We start from the raw sequence: 21,362 nt of genomic DNA, 5'->3' as shown, positions 1-21,362 counted from the left end.
CCAGAAAAATTAGAGAACCGTATTTTCATTGTGTTTCTTTACTCATTTATGACACCCTCTGAGGAGCTGGTCACTTGGAGATCTACAGAATTTAGCTTAAGAGCCTGATGCATTCGACCAAGAATTTGGGGCTAACATGGATCTAAAAACACGAAGTAGAGAATAGAGTTCAGCAGCCTTACTTAACAGATGAGGAAACTGAGTCATATGACATCCAGATTTTCTGACACCAAATCCATTGTTCTTCTAGTGTACTATAATATACACTGACTTTGAAGCCCTTCCCCCTCAACGCCCACACCTTCAGTGCCTAGATTTCAAGACATTCTAGTATCAGTCACACTTGCATCTTGTGTGATGTTTAACGCATAGTATATATTCATTATTTAGCTGAATGGTGAAGGTGTTTGGTTTTCTGTGGAAAAACAAAGAGAGCTGAGTAAATAAATAGTGGAACCCGGGAAACTCAGTCCATTATTGGTAGAATTGGCTTTTAAATAGGAAGGATCCATCAAGTGGAAGAACTAAAATATATCAGTATGGCTTTGATATTTTTGAAAAGAAGAAAATTTCAATATGTATTCTTTCCCAGACAGAGTAAGATAATGACTGCAAGGTATACACTGAATCATCCTGTACTACTTGAAAGCTGCAATCCTTTGCAATTACCAACCTGGAAACAAGTGCTATAACATGAGGTCCAAGGATTACTCATAGTAGCTAGTATTCATTAGTAGCCAGGAGCTAAACTTATATATACTACCTCACTTAATATTTACAATATTTAACATCAACAACTATTCAAGGGAAATTATTGTTATCCATATTCTAAAAAAGGAAAAAAATGAAGCATATGAAAGCAGCAGCAACGTAGCTAAGGTCCCATAGTAACTACCAGAAAGAGGAACTCAAAGCCAGGCTAAACCTTAAGGCTGTATTCTTCTACCCCAAGACCGCAAGACTTTCTCCAGTCGTCTATATATATATAAAAGTTTAGATCCCCTCATCTTGGATTAAAGATCTCTCAAGACAAGGCAGATATTAATTACGTATGCAAGATCACCTACAAATATGACTTCCCCTTTCATTTCCTTCCACATACCACCTATAGGCCTTGTACCATGGGACTGGCTCCTTCCAGTAAGAAACACTTAAGAAAGCATCCAATTTGAAGAAAAGTTGTCTCCATTTCAAAGTCTCATTGTTAATGGGATTCCCTTACGTCTAGTATTAAAACTGCAAGCCACCTATTTAGCATAATCCATAAACTCAAATCTTCTACCAGCTTAAGGTGTTCACTTGCAGCCCTATTCTTCAGTTAGTAGCAATTATCACACAGCTTACATGGAGGAGACCAGCAGCCAGAACTATTGAGTTCTGCTGCCAGTAAAAGTCATCCATTCCTCTAAACAAAGTGGTGTTACCTAGCTATCTTCCTGAGTGATAGGCTAGTTAGATTCTCTGAGCTCATACCCCATAAAACTTGCAGAGGAGATCAGTTGCATCGTACAACCAGCTTCCCACTTTTCTTGGCTTTCCATAGCGCAGTAACAGGGTTCCTTTGTTTTTCATCAGGGTCTCAGGATGCTAAAATCCTGAGTGTTGTGGCAAGAAAACCCTCGCCTTCCCAACATGGAGAAAAATCTGTAAGTAAAGGGGCAAGTTCATATATGATAACTTAACCATTTGAACATAAAAGAAGGAAAAATCTAGCTTCAAAGAGAACATTTATATGATCCAAAAAATCCATCTCCCTTCAACCAGATTACCTAAATAATAATTTGCTGAAAAATATAGATTAGATAGAAGGCAGAATGGGACTCTGGAAGTAATTAGGAAGCAGAGTTTCATGCTATCAGGATTTCTAGCAGTAAAGTATTTCTACTCAGTAAAGTAGTAACTAACACACCTCAGAAACTATTTTATTCACTTTTAATCACTAATAATAATTCATTTGGCACATGGAATTTATACATAATATCCAAATACAATCCAAACTTAATTAAAGGTATACACACACACACACACACGTGCGTGTGTGAGCACATACACACATGCACCCCTACAAGTAAATTAACATATGGTTTCCCTAGCTTGATAGCTGTTTCTTAAAAAAGGTTTATTTAAATAAATTTTATCAGCATCTTAAAGTAAAATAAATCTTAACCAAATTATTTAGAATCTTTAATTTTCATTTTGTTTAATATTTCATATTATTTAAAAAATTTTTCTCCCAAAGAAATCTTTTATTTAAGGTATACAAACTTCATGCATTTCATAAGTACAACTTTAGGAATATAGTGATTCTTTCCACCATACCCGCCCTCTCACCCCCTCCTCCTTTCTCTCCCATTCCCAGTCCCATTCTCCATCATATTCTTTTTTTTAACTTTTATTTAATGAATATAAATTTCCAAAGTACATCTTTTGGATTACAGTGGCTCCCCCCCCATAACTTCCTTCCCACCCTCAACCCTCCCATCTCCCATTCCCTCTCCCATTCCATTTACATCAAGATTCATTTTCAATTATCTTTAAATACAGAAGATCAATTTAGAATATATTAAGTAAAAATTTCAACAGTTTGCACCCACACAGAAATACAAAGTATAAAGAACTTTTTGAGTGCTAGTTATACCGTCAATTCACATAGTACAACACATTAAGGACAGAGAGCCTACATGAGGAGCAAGTGCAGTGACTCCTGTTGTTGACTTAACAATTGACACTCTTATTTATGGCATCAGTAATCACCCTAGGCTCTTGTCATGAGTTGCCAAGGCTATGGAAGCCTTTTGAGTTCGCCAACTCCAATCTTATTTAGACAAGGCTGTAGTCAAAGTGGAAGTTCTTTCCTCCCTTCAGAGAAAGGTACCTCCTTCTTTGATGGCCTGTTCTTTCCGCTGGGATCTTACTTGCAGAGATCTTTCATTTAGGTTTTTTTTTTTTTTTTTTTTTTTTTTTTTTTTTTTTTTTTTTTGCCACAGTGTCTTGGCTTTCCATGCCTGAAATACTCTCATGTGCTTTTTAGCCGGATCTGAATGCATTAAGGGTTGATTCTGAGGCCAGAGTGCTGTTTAGGACATCTGCAATTCTATCCATCATATTCTTTTGACAAATAATCAATCAATTAAAGAAAGTCAGGCTCACTTTCTCTTCATTCAAGGATCATACAAGAAAATGATCAGTTGAATACTACATAGGATGATATGATGCCAAGAGGAGGAAGGACCAGGTAAAAAAGATAGAAGTCAGGGCTTCAGTACAGAAAGGAAGTCTCAGGAGGAAAAGAAATAGGAGAAAGATAAGCTGAGAGCAACAGAAATCAGAGTAAAGAAGATAAGATTAGAGAAACAAATCTAAACAGTAGGCAAGTATGAGAGACCATTTCAAGAAAAGCTATCATTTACTGAATTTTACAGAAGCCCAGAGGACTTAAATGCTCTTCCAAGATCATAAAAAAGGCAAAATCAGGACTACAGACCAAGTCCTTTGACTCCAAGTTCAACACAACTGCAGTTTTTTTCTCCTTATGTGATGGGTCACTGGCTGGCTGAATTGGGAAAACATTCAATAGTGAACAAAGCACAAGAGTAACACTGACATTTTAATTCCAGATAATATTCATTTAGTTATTTACTTTTTATTTATTTATTTATTTATTTATTTATTTATTTATTGGCAGGCAGAGTGGATAGTGAGAGAGAGAGACAGAGAGAAAGGTCTTCCTTTTTGCCGTTGGTTCACCCTCCAATGGCCGCTGCGGCCAGCGCATCTCGCTGATCCGAAGCCAGGAGCCAGGTGCTTCTCCTGGTCTCCCATGCGGGTGCAGGGCCCAAGCACTTGGGCCATCCTCCACTGCCTTCCCGGGCCATAGCAGAGAGCTGGCCTGGAAGAGGGGCAACCGGGATAGAATCCGGCACCCCAACCGGGACTAGAATCCGGTGTGCCGGCGCCACAAGGCGGAGGATTAGCCTGTTAAGCCACAGCGCCGGCTAGTTATTTACTTTTTATACCTTAGTTTTTCCTGATGTTATTTATCATAATAATAGTCCCAAAATTCCCAGAGAGGATGTGACGCTAAAGAAGAAAGTTGAGAAAACAGTTTAAAAAGAAATACCTCTGGGGCTAGTGCTGTGCCTAGTGGGTAAAGCTGCCACCTGCAGTACCAGCATCCCATATTGGCGCCAGTTCAAGTCCAGGCTGCTACATTTCAGATCGAGCTCTCTGCTGTGGTCTGGGAAAGCAGAAGATGACCCAAGTCCTTGGGCCCCTGAACCCCCTCCATCCCCGTAGGAGACCCGGAAGAAACTCCTGGCTCCCGGCTTCGGATCGGCCCAGCTCCAGCTGTTGTGGCCATTTGGGGAGTGAACCAGCGGATGGAAGATACCTCTCTCTCTCTCTGCCTCTGCCTCTCTGTAACTCTGACTTTCAAGTAAAATAAATAAATAAATCTTTTTTTTAAAAAAGAAATACTTCATTGAATTGAGATTCTTTAAGGAGCTGTTCTAATTAGATGAATAGCCTTAATTTAAAAAAAGACAGAAAGCAAACAACTCAGAGCCTCCACATTATTTGCATTAAATTCAAAATATAGCAGCCAGTGCTGTGGCATAGCGGGCAGAGCCACTGCCTGCAGTGCTGGCATCCCATATGGGCACTGGTTCGAGTCCTGACTGCTCCACTTCCGATCCAGCTCTCTGCTATGGCCTGGGAAAGCAGTAGAAGATGGCCGAAGTGCTTGGACCCCTGCACCCACAAAGGACACCTAGGAGAAGCTCCTGGATCCTGGCTTTGGATCGGCACAGCTCCGACAATTGCAGCCAATTGAGGAGTGAACCAGCAGATGGAAGAACTCTCTCTCTCTGCCTCTCCTTCTCTCTCTAACTCGGACCTTCAAATAAACAAATAAATCTTAAAAATTTTTGAAAAAATAAAGAAAACCAAAAGGCAGATGAATAGTATGCTAGAAAAAGGTACATAATTGTCCCGGGTCCCTCCTTGAGACAAGATGCTTTTCCAAGAATCGTCAATAGGTGACACCAAATAGAGACCAGAACAATTCTTTGCATTTTTTTTAAAGATTTTTTTTTTATTTTAAATACAGAGTTACAGTGAGAGGTAGATCCAGAGAGAGAGAGAGAGAGAGAGAGAGAGAGAGAGAGAGGTCTCCCATCTGCTAGTTCACACCCCAAATGACTGCAATGGCCAGAGCTCAGCTGATCTGAAGCCAGGAGCCAGGAGTTTCTTCTGGGTCTCCCACGCGGGTACAGGAACCCAAGGACTTGGGCCATCTTCTACTGCTTTCCCAGGCCATAGCAGAGAGCTGGATCAGAAGTGGAGAAGCCGAGATTTGAACTGGTGCCCATAAGGGATGCCAGCACTGCAGGCCGGGGCTTGAACCCGCTGCACCACAGTGCCAGCCCCAATTCTTGGCATTTTAAAGACAAGTTTTATAGACTGAAAATGGATGAGATTGAACTGATGCTATATTTGATACAATAAGCATCTTGTGAAACCATGTACGTAAGAGCATGTGCATATATGAATACACACACATATGTACACACACACACATCTCCTTTCGCAACTAGTAAGCTGGTAGCTACATCAGAACTAGAATCCATGTTTCTGTGGCTGGCAGTGTGGTGTAGTAGAGTAAGCCTCTGCCTATGGTGTCAGAATCCCATATGGGTGCCTGGTTTGAGTCCTGATTGCTCAATTTCTGATCCAGCATCCCTGCTGATGGCCTGGGAAACCAGTCGAAGATGGCCCAAGTGCTTGGGACCCTGCACACACATGGGAGACCTGAAAGAAGCTTCTGGCTCTTAGCTTCAGATCAGCCTACCTCTTGCCATTGCAGCCATTTGAAGAGTGAACCAGCAGATGGAAGACCTCTCTCTCTGTCTCCCTCACTCTGTCTATAACTTTGCCTCTCAATTGAATAAATAAATCTTTTTTTAAAAAGAATCCATGTTCAATCAACCAGAATGTGAATTCCATTAGAGCTGTTTTCATTTGTATGTAATACTGATGTATCACCAGAACCACCAGTACTCAGTGGTGTTATTGAGCACATATATTCACTTAGTATACATTGAGAGCTCAATAAATAAAGACTTTCATGCAATTATTTCATTGTGTTGGTCAAATGAGATAAGGGTTGTGAAATTATTTACTATAAATGACAATATATAATATACATAAAAGAGATCATTAACATTATAATCACAGCATTTCAGAACTTTTTTTTTTTTGACAGGCAGAGTGGACAGTGAGAGAGAGAGATAGAGAGAGAAAGGTCTTCCTTTTTGCCGTTGGTTCACCCTCCAATGGCCGCCACGGTTGGCACGCTGCGGCCAGTGCACTGCGCTGATCCGATGGCAGGAGCCAGGTGCTTTTCCTGGTCTCCCATGGGGTGCAGAGCCCAAGAACTTGGGCCATCCTCCACTGCACTCCCTGGCCACAGCAGAGAGCTGGCCTGGAAGAGGGGCAACCGGGACAGGATCGGTGCCCCAACCGGGACTAGAACCTGGTGTGCCGGTGCCGCAAGGCGGAGGATTAGCCTATTGAGCCGCGGCGCCGGCTTCAGAACTTGACAGTACTTTATTATAGTACTTTTTTTTATCAGTCATGGATACTACATGTTCAGAATCAGAGTTTCTGAACAGATTTGTCCAAGATAGATTCATTGTCATCCCTGTAGCATATCCTGAGAAAAGGACAATGCTTTACTGTTCTTAACTCCAAAGAACTAGTACTGACAGGATATTGACATGTTATGTATTTAATCAACACAATCAGTTTCCAAGGTAGGAGTGAGTGTCCTAATTTGGCAGGTAGGAAAACTGTGAGCCCCAAGAGTTTAATTGGCAGATCCAAGTACAAAAGCCAAGAATAGGCCATTAATCAGTCAGATCCTCTCATTTTACAGATAACTATATAATTATACATTCCAATTTGTATCCTGAATGATTGTACACTAACAGACTCTCTGGAAACAACCCAAATAGGAATATAAAGTCATGCTGCTGTTTTGATCAACATTCATAGTACTATTACGGAACAGAAAGTGTCATAGAGGTCCACAATAGTATAATGGATCCAGATCCAAATATTCTTTTTTTAAATTTTTATTTCTTATTTTTGACAGGCAGAGTGGACAGTGAGAAAGAGAGAGACAGAGGGAAAGGTCTTCCTTTTTGCCGTTGGTTCACCCTCCAATGGCTGCCGCGGCCGGTGCACTGCGCTGATCCGAAGGCAGGAGCCAGGTGCTTATCCTGGTCTCCCATGGGGTGCAGGGCCCAAGAATTTGGGCCATCCTCCGCTGCACTCCCGGGCCATAGCAGAGAGCTGGCCTGGAAGAGGGGCAACCGGGACAGAATCCGGAGCCCCGACCGGGACTAGAACCCAGTGTGCCAGCGCTGCTAGGCAGAGGATTAGCCTGTTGAGCCACAGCGCCGGTCCCAGATCCAAATATTCTTAAATACCTTATTCTAGTTCTGTACTTAGCCATGTGCCAGGTAACATGCTATTTACTGGGGGGAACAAAAAGAAGTATAGTCCCTGTCCCTGGGGAGCTTCTAGTTTACCTAGGAATGCTGTGTTGGATCCACAAGAAACAAACACTTTCACAACAATATAAGGAAGCATATGTAATTGACACAAACCAATTAGCTAACAATATACAACTGAGTATATAATTGACATGAAACAATTACAGAACAATGTGAGACTGAATATAAAATTGACTTTCTGCTTTTTAACTCCCTCTGGGTCCACAAATGACACCCCATACATTCCTGTGTTATCATGAAACCTCAGAGAACTTTGTATTGGCTTTAATTTCTAAACAAATAAAGCTGAGAGCCTTGGGAACTTGGCAATGTTCCAGTCTCTGCTGTCAGAGTCTACCTCACCCCTCCAGACAGAACTGAAGAGGACACAGAATCTTTGCATTAGTGGAATAAATCATGTCAATAGAAATTGCTAATCAGTTCAATACAATCCCATCAAGGTGGTATGTACCAATGCCATCTCACTAGTCCAAGTTCACAATTGATCACACTGATAGGTCTAAGAGTCAAAGGGATCACACAAACAAGACTAGTGTCTGCTAATACTAACTGATAGAATCAAAAAGGGAGAGAATGATCCAACATGGGAAGCAGGATGCACAGCAGACTCATAGAATAGCAGATGTCCTAAATAGCACTCTGGCCTCAGAATCAGCCCTTAAGGCATTCAGATCTAGCTCAAGAGCCCATGAGAGTATTTTAGCCATGGAAAGCCAAGACACTCAGGAAAAAAAAAGAAGACCTAAATGAAAGATCTCTGTGAGTGAGATCCCAGTGGAAAGAACGGGACCATCAAAGAAGGAAGTACCTTTCTCTGAAGGGAGGAGAGAACTTCCACTTTGACCATGACCCTGTTGGAATAAGATCGAAGTTTGCGAACCCTAAAGGCTTCCATAGCCTTGGCAACTCATGACTAGAGCCTAGGGAGATTACTGACGCCATAAACAAGAGTGTCAAATTGTTAAGTCAGCAACAGGAGTCACTGTGCACTTACTTCTCATGTGGGATCTGTCCTTAATGTGTTGTCCAATGTGAAGGAATGCTATAACTAGTACTGAAACAGTATTTTTACACTTTGTGTTTCTGTGTGGGTGCAAACTGATGAAATCTTTACTTAGTATATACTGAATCGATCTTCTGTATATAAAGATAATTGAAAGTGAAAAAAACCTTGGTTTTAAATTGGACATTGCATAGAAAATTAATTAATTTTTAAAAAATATCATGTAGGATCTCTGTCCTTAAGTGCTGTACACTGTGATTTAATGCTATAACTAGTACTCCAACAGTATTTTTCACTTTGTTCACTTTGTGTTACTATGTGGGGAAAAACTGTTGAAATCTTTGCTTAATATATACTAAACTGATCTTCTGTATATAAATAGAATTGAAAATGAATCTTGATGTGAATGGAAGGGGAGAGGGAGTGGGAAAGGGTTGCGGGTTGCGGGTGGGAGGGAAGTTATGGGAGGGGGGAAGCCATTGTAATCCATAAGCTGTACTTTGGAAATTTATATTCATTAAATAAAAGTTAAAAAAAGAAATTGCTAATCAGGAAGAGTCCATTTAATCAATATTTCTATAAAGAATGCATACTTACTTGATTTACCCTTATTGTTTGTCACTCAAACAGATACAGGATTTATTTTTAGAAGACACACAGGTAAACAATTAGGTAGCAATTTATATTTTATAATTTTTAAAATTAATTTTCAGTTTCTTTAGAAAACTGAATGATTAATTTTATGTACCAAAGTTAGCTGGAATAAATCCTTTCAAGATCTCTGGTGGAATATCTAGAATTAATGCCATACTATCTTCTTTCTGAGTTAAGGCAAATATGAATATTTCATTCTCGAATCATGGCCCTAAATCTAGCAAATCTACTCTCTCTTGCATCACTTTGCAATGCTAGAAATACCTGTATTATTCCCTCATTGTTTCAGTTAGTTGAAGGCAAGGCCCACCCTGTCTCCAAAACATTTTCCACAATGCTGGTAGAAGAACACACTTAAAAATATCCCTTTGCATATGTTTTCATCTCCCTATGAAAAACCAGCAATATTTCCCACTGGCATTAAGGTATTTCATGATTGAACCCTAGTGCATTTTTTAAAGATTTATTTTATTTATTTGAAAGACAGAGTTACAGAGAGAGGTAGAGACAGAGAGAGAGGTCTTCCATCTGCTGGTTCACTCCACAAATGGCTGCAATGGCCACAGCTGGACCAATCAGAAGCCAGGAGCCAGGAGTTTCTTCTGGCTCTCCCACGTGGGTGCCTGGGCCAAGGACTTGGGCCATCTTCTACTGTTTTCCCAGACCATAGCAGAGAGCTGGCTTGGAATTGGAGTAGCCGGGACTCGAAGCGGCACCCATAAGGGATGCTGGCTCTGCAGGCTAGGGCTTTACCCACTACACCACAGTGCCAACCCCTAACCCTAGTGCATTTTAATACTCTCTACCACTACTCCTTAGTATGAAGTCTTCCAGTTACTGTTTCCCCGACATGACAGTGTTTCTATTTCTGTCTGCCCTTAACACTATCATTAATCACACAAGGAATTTTATTCTTTTCCTATTCAGGTGCTAGTCTTCCTTCACTAACCTGTTTAAGCTCATTTTTCTTTTTTTTTAACTTTTATTTAATGAATATAAATTTCCAAAGTACAGTTTATGGATTACAATGCCTTCCCCCCAATAACTTCTCTCCCACCCGCAACCCTCCCCTCTCCTGCTACCTCTACCCTCACATTCACATCAAGATTCATTTTCATTGTACATCAACAGTCAGGACAAGAGTTGATCAAGTCACTTTTTCTCATAGTGTCCATTTCACTTCAACAGGTTTCCCCTTTGGTGCTCAGTTAGTTGTCGCCGATCAGGGAAAACAAATGATATTTGTCTCCTTGGGACTGGCTTAATTCACTCAGCATGATGTTTTCCAGATTCCTCCATCTTGTTGCAAATGACCGGATTAAATTTTTTTTTTTTACTGCTGTATAGTATTCTATAGAGTACATGTCCCATAATTTCTTTATCCAGTCTACTGTTGATGGGCCTTTGGGTTGGTTCCAGGTCTTAGCTATTGTGAATTGAGCTGCAATAAACATTAATGTGCAGAAGCCTTTTTTGTTTGTCAATTTAATTTCTTTTGGGTAAATTCCAAGGAGTGGGATGGCTGGGTTGTATGGTAGGGTTATATTCAGGTTTCTGAGGAATCTCCAGACTGACTTCCATAGTGGCTTAACCAGTTTGCATTCCCACCAACAGTGGGTTAGTGTCCCTTTCTCCCTACATCCTCTCCAGCATCTATTGTTGGTAGATTTCTGAATGTGAGCCATTCTAACTGGGGTGAGGTGAAACCTCATTGTGGTTTTGATTTGCATTTTCCTGATTGCTAGTGATCTTGAACATTTTTTCATGTGTCTGTTGGTCATTTGGATTTCCTCTTTCGAAAAATGTCTGTTGAGGTCCTTGGCCCATCTCTTAAGTGGGTTGTTTGTTTTGATATTGTGGAGTTTCTTGATTTCTTTGTAGATTCTGGTTATCAACCCTTTATCTGTTGCATAGTTTGCAAATATTTTTTCCCATTCTGTCGGTTGCCTCTTCACTTTCCTGACTGTTTCTTTTGCAGTACAGAAACTTCTCAATTTGATGCAATCTCAAATGTTAATTTTGGTTTTGACTGCCTGTGCTTCCGGGGTCTTTTCCAAGAAGTCTTTGCCTGTGCCTGTATCTTGCAGGGTTTCTCCAATGCTCTCTAATAATTTGATGGTTTCGGGTGGTAGATTTAAGTCCTTAATCCATGTTGAGTGGATTTTTGTGTAAGGTGAAAGGTAGGGGTCTTGCTTCATGAGTTTGCACGTGGAAATCCAATTTTCCCAGCACCATTTATTGAATAGACTGTCCTTACTCCAGGGATTGGTTTTGGATCCTTGATCAAATATAAGTTAGCTGTAGATGTTTGGATTGATTTCTGGTGTTTCTATTATGTTCTATTGGTCTATCCATCTGTTTCTGTACCAGTACTATGCTCTTTTGATAACAACTGCCCTGTAGTATGTCCTGAGATCTAGTATTGTGATGCCTCCAGCTTTGTTTTTGTGGTACAAGATTGCTTTAGCTATTCGAGGTCTCCTGTGTCTCCATATGAATTCAGCATTGTTTTTTCCAGATCTGAGAAGACTGTCTTTTTTTTTTTTTTGACAGGCAGAGTTAGAGTGAGGGAGAGACAGAGAGAAAGGTCTTCCTTCCGTTGGTTCACCCCCAAATGGCCACCATGGCCGGCGCTGCGCCGATCCAAAGCCAGGAGCCAGGTGCTTCCTCCTGGTCTCCCATGCAGGTGCAGGGCCCAAGCACTTGGGCCATCCTCCACTGCCTTCCTGGGCCACAGCAGAGAGCTGGACTGGAAGAGGAGCAACCGGGACAGAATCCGGCGCCCCAACTGGGACTAGAACCTGGGATGCCGGTGCCGCAGGCAGAAGATTAGCCTAGTGAGCCACGGCTCCAGCCATGTCTTTGGTATCTTGATTGGTATTGCATTGAATGTATAAATTGCTTTTGGGAGAATGGACATTTTGATGATATTGATTCTTCCAATCCATGAGCATGGAAGATTTTTCCATTTTTTGGTATCCTCTTCTATTTCTTTCTTAAAGGTTTTGTAATTTTCATCGTAGAGTTCTTTAACATCCTTGGTTAAGTTTATTCCAAGGTATTTGATTGTTTTTGTAGCTATTGTGAATGGGACTGATCTTAGAAATTCTTCCTCAGCCGTGGCATTGTGTGTGTATACAAAGGCTGTTGATTTTTGTTCTAGTACTAGTGGTTGAACTCTGTAATTAACACACAATTATTCTTAGGTGTTTAAAGTTAACTGAACAGTGATCCCTCTTAAATATAAGAGTGGGAAAAATTAGGGAGGAGATGTACAATTTGGGACATGCTCAATCGGACTTGCCCCAAATGGTGGAGTTAGAAATGTGCCAGGGGATTCCAATACAATCCCTTCAAGGTGGCATGTACCAATGCCATCTCACTAGTCCAAGTGGTCAACTTCAGTTCACAATTGATCACACTGATAGGTCTAAGAGTCAAAGGGATCACACAAACAAGACTAGTGTCTGCTAATACTAACTGGTAGAATCAAAAAGGGAGAGAATGATCCAACATGGGAAGCAGGATGCACAGCAGACTCATAGAATGGCAGATGTCCTAAATAGCACTCTGGCCTCAGAATCAGCCATTAAGGCATTCGGATATGGCTCAAGAGCCCATGAGAGTATTTTAGCCATGGAAAGCCAAGACACTCTGGCAAAAAAAATGACCTAAATGAAAGATCTCTGTGAGTGAGATCCCAGTGGAAGGAACGGGACCATCAAAGAAGGAAGTACTTTCTCTGAAGGGAGGAGAGAACTTCCACTTTGACTATGACCCTGTTGGAATAAGATCGAAGTTGGCGAACCCTAAAGGCTTCCATAGCCTTGGCAACTCATGACTAGAGCCTAGGGAGATTACTGACGCCATAAACAAGAGTGTCAAATTGTTAAGTCAGCAACAGGAGTCACTGTGCACTTACTTCTCATGTGGGATCTGTCCTTAATGTGTTGTCCAATGTGAAGGAATGCTATAACTAGTGCTGTAACAGTATTTTTACACTTTGTGTTTCTGTGTGGGTGCAAACTGATGAAATCTTTACTTAGTATATACTGAATCGATCTTCTGTATATAAAGATAATTGAAAATGAGAAAAAACCTTGGTTTTAAATTGGACATTGCATAGAAAATTAATTAATTTTTAAAAAATATCATGTAGGATCTCTGTCCTTAAGTGCTGTACACTGTGATTTAATGCTATAACTAGTACTCCAACAGTATTTTTCACTTTGTTCACTTTGTGTTGTTATGTGGGGGCAAACTGTTGAAATCTTTACTTAATATATACTAAACTGATCTTCTGTATATAAAGATAATTGAAAATGAATCTTGATGTGAATAGAAGGGGAGGATTGCGGGTGGGAGGGAAGTTATGGGAGGGGGAAGCCATTGTAATCCATAAGCTGTACTTTGGAAATTTATACTCATTAAATAAAAGTTTAAAAACAAACAAATAAATAAATAAAGCTTAAAAAAGAAAAAGGAAAAAAAGAGATTCATTTTCAATTATCTTTATATACAGAAGATTGATTTAGCATATATTAAGTAAATCAAGTTCATTTTTCAAAAGCTTTCTTCAACTACCCTAACCCACAATGACCATCCTTCTTCTTTTAAATTCCAGAGGAACTGCTGCCTTTGACTATATCCTTTGGCTACTCTCTATAAATTGTTTTTATTTTTGTTCATGTTGAGTCTCGTGGATTGGATAGATACATCTACATTGGGAATACTCATGTCACTAAAAACAATGTGCTTTTATGCTATTTTTACCTAGAACAAACTTACTTAAGTATTACATATTAAATTAAATGATCACATTTTACTTTTTAAAGACTTATTTATTTATTTACTTAAAAGGCAATCACAGAGAAAGAGGGAGAAACAGAGAGAGGGCGGAGAGATAACGAGAGTGAGGGAGATTGAGATTTTCCATCTGCTAGTTCACTCCTCAATGGTTGCAAGAGCTGGGGCTTGGCCAGGCTGAAGCCAGAATCCAGGAGCTTCTTTTGGGTCTCTCACGTGGATGGCAGGGGCCAAGCACTTGAGCTGTCCTCTGCTGCTTTCCCAGGCACATTAGCAGGGAGCTGGATTGGAAGTGGAGCAGCTGGGATTCCAACTTGCACCCATATGGGATGCTGGCATTGTAGTTGGTGACTTAACCCTCTGTGTCACAAAGCGTGACCTAAATGAACACATTTTGAAATCTTATAAATCTAAAGTAAGTTAAAAAATTTAAGCCCAGTCAATTAAGAAAAGAAACTAAAATATTGGCTTCTGTAGCTAATTTATTCAACCACTTTCTTTATAGATGGAAAAAGATGAGTTCTTGCTTTTTTTAATTCCCAAATGATTTATTCTATTTAGAATGAATAGATAATGAATAAGCAAACACCCTCTTTACACTTAGAGATAAAAGCACTGCTTTTAAAGGCTAGATTAACATTTTAATGGTTTTTGACAATCCTCATGTTTAAGTGCATCCCCCTTCACATGGTATGACTTTCTTTAAAACCTCATCAGCAAACATAGTTTCCTGAATCCTTAACCTTGAAATTTCTTACTTATATATGAAGGAAAGAGAGCAAAATATACATATCACAAGTAACTCTTTTTCCTCAGCAGTTGAGGATTTGGCAAAAGGGGGGGGTCTGAGATAGTATGCCATCTGGTGTGACCTATTAAACTCTTCCAACAACTTAAGTGATAATATAATATAATCTGTGAGCATTAACATACTAAACATTTTATATAGATTTCTTACACAAAGCATTTTAATACACTTAAGAGCCCAATTTGAAATTGCTTCTTATTCACTCAATTCTGCTTTCATTTGCACTATCAGAATATGAAAATTCACTGGTATGAAATAAAAGAACTTCAGATATTCAGAGGTGTTTTATTTAGTAAGGCTTCTAATCTAGGCAAAAGCCCTCCACGAAACAAATAATTAGCACTGGGAATACAAAACTAAACAGAAATTCAGTTTGTGAATTTTCCCTTTTTTGCCATCTCGGCCTTTAGATAGTACAAATGGACTAATGAGAATGGAAGATTACTACACTATTAATTATACAATGTCATGGTCTACCTTCCAAGATTAAGGCAAGATAACAAAAGCTTTGCAAATCATCACTTTATGAACAATGAAATAAAATACACCTTACTAGCCCAAGTACCGGGAGCTCCAAGATGGCAGAATAGCAACAGGATGGTGTTATTTAAGCTAGGCAAAACTAGTATTAAAAAAAAGAAAGTACAATCTCAGCTAAAGCTGCAGGGGTACTGCAGTGGGAAATCCTGATAAAGCAGTACAAACGGTCCAGACCTGTGTTGAAAGAACAGACATGTAACAAAAGACCCCCCAGCTTGGATCCAGAGAGGAAAGCGCCTGCCCCAGCAAACTAGGTGAGAGTGGACTCCATGGGCCCATGGCACTGCTGATACAGAGGGAGGGAGAGTTTAGTGAATGGCACCTTTTAGAGTCCCACCCAGATCCCCCAGAGGCAGGAAAAAAAAGCGGTGTATCTCCTTCCCCTCCTCCCTGCTACAACAGAGACCTGCAGCCAGCGATGGGAGGGCTGGCACCATTTTTGGACACAGACAAGTAGCAGCCACCCTAGCTCCTGTGCACACAGCCAGCAATCACTGGGGTCCCTGTCCACCCATTTGGTGAGGACAACCATAGCAATTCAGGAGAAACCAAGGGAGACGGCTTCCACCGTGCTAGTTGCACCCACCTGGCAACAGGAGGGGAGGGACTGCCACACCTACGGAAGGGATGTGCTGCCTGTGGGACTCTCTTAGGTACCCAGCACAATCGTGAATTGAGCAGGGCTGTGGCGGCTGGGTACTTTGCGTGCCTGCGAACCACAGATCTAACTAGAGAGAAAAAAAAACCATGTTTTTCACTGACATCAAATCTGGTTGGGAGGCTGGACTCGATTGAGCAGACTGGAACACACATGGGCAGCAGCGGCTCTGAGAACACTTTAGTTTCCTTGTAGATAGGACAGGCTAGCGGGGCAGACTGGCCCCCTGGCACTCCACAAACCTGAGAGCTCTGGGAGCTGAGACTGAGAAAACATTGTGACTGCATAAGAGGAGGCAAAGTGGGGCTAGGTTCTGGGCAATCACAGAGTGCTTCTGCACACTCTCAGAGCTCCTCAGTTGCCTAGAGCAGCTCATAGCAGAGGGAACTGTGCTCATAGGAAAGACACCACAAATCATGTATGTGGTTCATACAGTGGGTTCAGATGAGAGCTGAGCACACTAGGGTCTAACACTTGGGCATTCCTCAGCTAGGAAGAGAAGGGCTGGTTGCACCAACAGAGATGACCATTCCTTTCCATCCAGTTAACCAGAGGAGAGCTATCATGCCCAACTTGGGTGTTATCCTGGATACTCGCTCCATCCTGGAGCACTGAACAGAGCTTCCTGGCCACACCAAGCACTAACTTCTTGGTATTCACTGAAGGTATGGATTTCCCACTAAGCCATAGAGGCATAGATCAAAGATAAAACCCATCAGACAAAAAAATTCTACAAATGCCTAAAAATAAAGGAAGATAAGACAATAATAAATGTATATTCACCTAACTACAGGGTGCCTGAATACCTAAAAAAACTATTAACAGATCTAAAGTGAGACATAGGCTACAACACAGAAGTAACGGGGGACATCAACACCCCACTTTCATCACTGGATAGATCAACCAGATAGAAAATCAACAAAGAAACAACAGCGCTAATTGACACTATGGACCAACTGATATCCCCAGAACTTTTCAGCCCACAGTGGTAGAATACACATTCTTCTCAGCAGTGCACAAAACTTTCTCTAAGACAGACCACATACTAGGCCATAAAGCAAGTATCAGCAATTTCAAAAAATCAAAATCATACCACGCACCTTCTCTGACTACAATGGATTGAAGCTCGGAACCAACAACTTAAGAATCTCAAGAACATATGTAAATACATGGAGAGACTGAACAATATGCTCCTAAATGAACAGTGGGTCATAAAAAAATCAAAAGATAAATAAAAAATTTCTGGAAACAAATGAAGATGACAATACCTCAAATCAAAAGTTATGGGATACAAAAAGCAGTGTTAAAGAGGGAAGTTTATAGCAATTAGTGCCTACATCAAGAAATTGGAAAATCATCAAATAAATGAGCTGTCAATGCATCACAAGGACCTAGAAAAAAAACAACAAACCAAACTCCAAATTAGTAGGAGGAAAGAAATAATTAAAATTAAGGAAGAAATAAACAAAATTGAAATTAAAAACACAATACAAAAGATCAGCAAAATGAGGAGCTAGGTTTTTGAAAAAATAAACAAAATAGAAACACAATTGTCCAAACTTACCAAAAAAAGTGGGTGAAGACCCAAATCAATAAAATCAGAGATGAAAAAGAAAATGCAACAACAGATACCACATAAGTAAATAGAATCATCAGGAATTACTACAAAGAACTGGATGCCAACAAATTGGAAACCTAGAAGAAATGGATAGATTCCTGGACACTTATAACGTACCTAAATTGAATCATGAAGATCTAGAACACCTATAAACAGACCAATAACCAAGATGGAGATTGAATCAGTGATAAAGACCTTTCCAACAAAGAAACACCAAGATCCTGACGGCTTCACTATTGAATTCTACCAGACATTTAAAGAAAAACTAATCCCAATTTTTCTCAAGCTATTCAAAACAATCTAAAATGAGGGAATTCTCCATGAGGCTTGCATGACCTTAATTCCTAAGACTGAAAAAGACATGACAGAGAAAGAGAACTATAGACCAATATCCCTGATGAAGACAGATGGAAAAATCATCAACAAAATACTAGCCAAATGAATCCAACAACACATCAGAAAGATCAATCGCCTGGACCAAGTGGGATTTATTCCTGGTGTTCAGAGATGGTTCAACATCTGAAAATCAATAAATGTGATAAACCACATTAACAAACTGAAGATCAAAACCCACATGATTATTTCAATAGATGCAGCAAAAGCTCTTGACAAAATTCAACACCCTTTTATGATGAAAACTTTAAGCAAACTTGGTATAGAAGAAATATTCCTCAACATAATCAAAGCAATTTTAACAAACCCACAGCCAGCATCCTACTGAATGGGGAAAAATTGGAGGCATTCTCATTAATATCTGGAACGAGACAAGGATGGCTACTCTCACCACTGCTATTTAATATAGTCCTGGAAATTTTAGGTAAGAAATTTCAGGTAAGAAAAAGAAATCAAAGGTATACAAATAGGGAAGGAAGAAGTCAAAATATCCCTTTTTGCTAATGACATGATTCTATATATAGGGAACCCAAAAAACTCTATAAAGAGACTATTGGAACTCATAAGAGAATTTGGTAAAGTAGCAGGATATAAAATCAACACACAAAAATCAATACCTTTGTATACAGACAATGCCATGGCTGAGAACGGCCTTCTAAGATCAATGCTATTCACAATAGCTACAAAAAATTTAAACATCTTGGAATAGATTTAACCAAGGATGTCAAAGATCAATATGATGAAAATTACAAAACACTGAAGAAAGAAATAGAAGACTTAAAAAAATGGAAAAATCTTCCAGTTCATGGATTTGAAGGATCAACATCATCAAAATGTTCATATTGCTGAAAGCAATTTATAGACTTAATGGGATCCCAACCAAAATACAAACAACATTCTTTTCAGATCTAGAAAAATGATGCTAAAATTCATATGGAAACACAAGAGATCCTGAATAGCTAAAGCAACCTTAAACAATAGAAACAAATCTGGAGGCATCACAATATCAGACCTCAAGACATACTACAGGGCAGTTATAATCAAAACAGCATGGTACTGGTACAAAAAACAGACATGTAGACAAATGGAACAGAATAGAAACCCCAGAAATTAATCCACACATCTAGAACAATCTATCTTTGATAAAGGAGCAAAAATCAACCCCTGGAGCGAAGACAGTCTCTTCAACAAATGGTGCTGGGAAAACTGGATCTCCACATGCAGAAGCATGGAATAAGATCCTTACCTTATACCTTAAACAAAAATGCACTCAAAATGAATCAAAGACTTAAATCTACGATGTGATACAATCAAATTACTAAAGAACATTGGGGAAACCCTAAGAGACACTGGCATGGGGAAAGACTTCTTGAAAAAGACTCCAGAAGCACAGACAATCAAACCAAAATTAACAAGTGGAATTACATCAAACTCAAAAGCTTCTGCACTGCAAAAGATACACTTATCAAAGTGAAGAAAAAACCAACAGAATGGGAGAAAATATTTGCAAACTATGAAACCGACAAAGGATTAACTTCCAGGATCTATAGAGTGCTTAAGAAACTAAACAAACACAAAACAAACAATGTAGTTAAGAAATGGGCGGGTCGGCGCCGTGGCTTACTAGGCTAATCCTCCTCCTTGCGGCGCTGGCACAACGGGTTCTAGTCCCGGTTGGGGCGCCGGATTCTGTCCCGGTTGCCCCTCTTCCAGGCCAGCTCTCTGCTGTGGCCAGGGAAGTGCAGTGGAGGATGGCCCAAGTGCTTGGGCCCTGCACCCCATGGGAGACCAGGAAAAGCACCTGGCTCCTGCCATCGGATCAGCGCGGTGCACTGGCCGCAGCGCACCAGCCGCGGCGGCCATTGGAGGGTGAACCAACGGCAAAAGGAAGACCTTTCTCTCTCTGTCTCTCTGTCCACTCTGCCTGTCCAAAAAAAAAAAAAAAAGAAATGGGCAAAGATTCTGAAGAGAAATGTTTCAAGAGAGGAAATTCAAATAGCCAATAGACACATGAAAAAATGCTCAGGATTGCTAGAACTCAGAGAATGCAAATAAAAACACAATGCAGTTTCACCTAATCCCTGTTAGAATGGCCCTCATACAGAAATCATCAAACAACAAATGCTGGCATGGAAGTGGGGAGAAGAGTATCTTAATCCACTGTTGGTGGGAATGTAAACTGGTACAACCACTGTGGAAGACAATATGGAGCTATCTGAGAAAGCTGAATATAGACCTACTGTATAGCCCAGTCATCTCACTTCTGGGAATTTATCTAAAGGAAATGAAATCAGCATATGAAAGAGTGACCTGTATCCCGTGCTCATCTAAGTTCAATTTACAATAGCTAAGATATGGTTTCAAACAAGATGTCCATCAACTGAGGACTGGACAAATAAATTATGGCATATACCAAAAAATGGAAAAATCTTCCATGCTCATGGATTGGAAGAATCAACATCATCAAAATGTCTATTCTCCAAAAAGCAATTTATACATTCAATGCAATACCAATCAAGATACCAAAGACAGTCTTCTCAGATCTGGAAAAAACGATGCTGAAATTCATATGGAGACACAGGAGACCTCGAATAGCTAAAGCAATCTTGTACACAAAAACAAAGCTGGAGGCATCACAATACTAGATCTCAGGACATACTACAGGGCAGTTGTTATCAAAAGAGCATAGTACTGGTACAGAAACAGATGGATAGACCAATAGAACAGAATAGAAACACTAGAAATCAATCCAAACATCTACAGCCAACTTATATTTGATCAAGGATCTAAAACCAATTCCTGGAGCAAGGACATACTATTAAACAAATGGTGCTGGGAAAACTGGATTTCCACGTGCAAAATCATGAAGCAAACCCCTACCTTTCACCTTACACAAAAATCCACTCAACATGGATTAAGGAAATTAATCTAAAACCCGACACCATCAAATTATTAGAGAGCATTGGAGAAACCCTGCAAGATATAGGTACTGGCAAAGACTTCTTGGAAAAGACCCCGGAAGCAAGGCAGTCAAAGCCAAAATTAACATTGGGATTGCATCAAATTGAGAAGTTTCTGTACTGCAAAAGAAACAGTCAGGAAAATGAAGAGGCAACTGACAGAATGGGAAAAAATATTTGCAAACTATACTACAGATAAAGGGTTGATAACCAGAATCTACAAAGAAATCAAGAAACTCCACAATATCAAAACAAACAACCCACTTAAGAGATGGGCCAAGGACCTCAACAGACATTTTTCGAAAGAGGAAATCCAAATGGCCAACAGACAAATGAAAAAATACT

At 40.0% G+C, this 21,362-nt stretch overlaps 1 protein-coding gene across 1 annotated transcript in view; it reads right to left on the bottom strand.

The window, feature by feature from the left end:
• NEXMIF (neurite extension and migration factor) overlaps window positions 1-21,362 on the bottom strand; it is a 213,290-nt gene that overhangs the window by 61,007 nt on the left and 130,921 nt on the right. The window lies entirely within an intron of this gene.

Source organism: Lepus europaeus, chromosome X (genome assembly GCF_033115175.1).
Source record: "Lepus europaeus isolate LE1 chromosome X, mLepTim1.pri, whole genome shotgun sequence".
Classification (NCBI taxonomy): Eukaryota; Metazoa; Chordata; class Mammalia; order Lagomorpha; family Leporidae; genus Lepus; species Lepus europaeus.
Note: the sequence above shows the minus strand (reverse complement) of the source record. Positions and strands in the feature narration are given on the sequence as shown.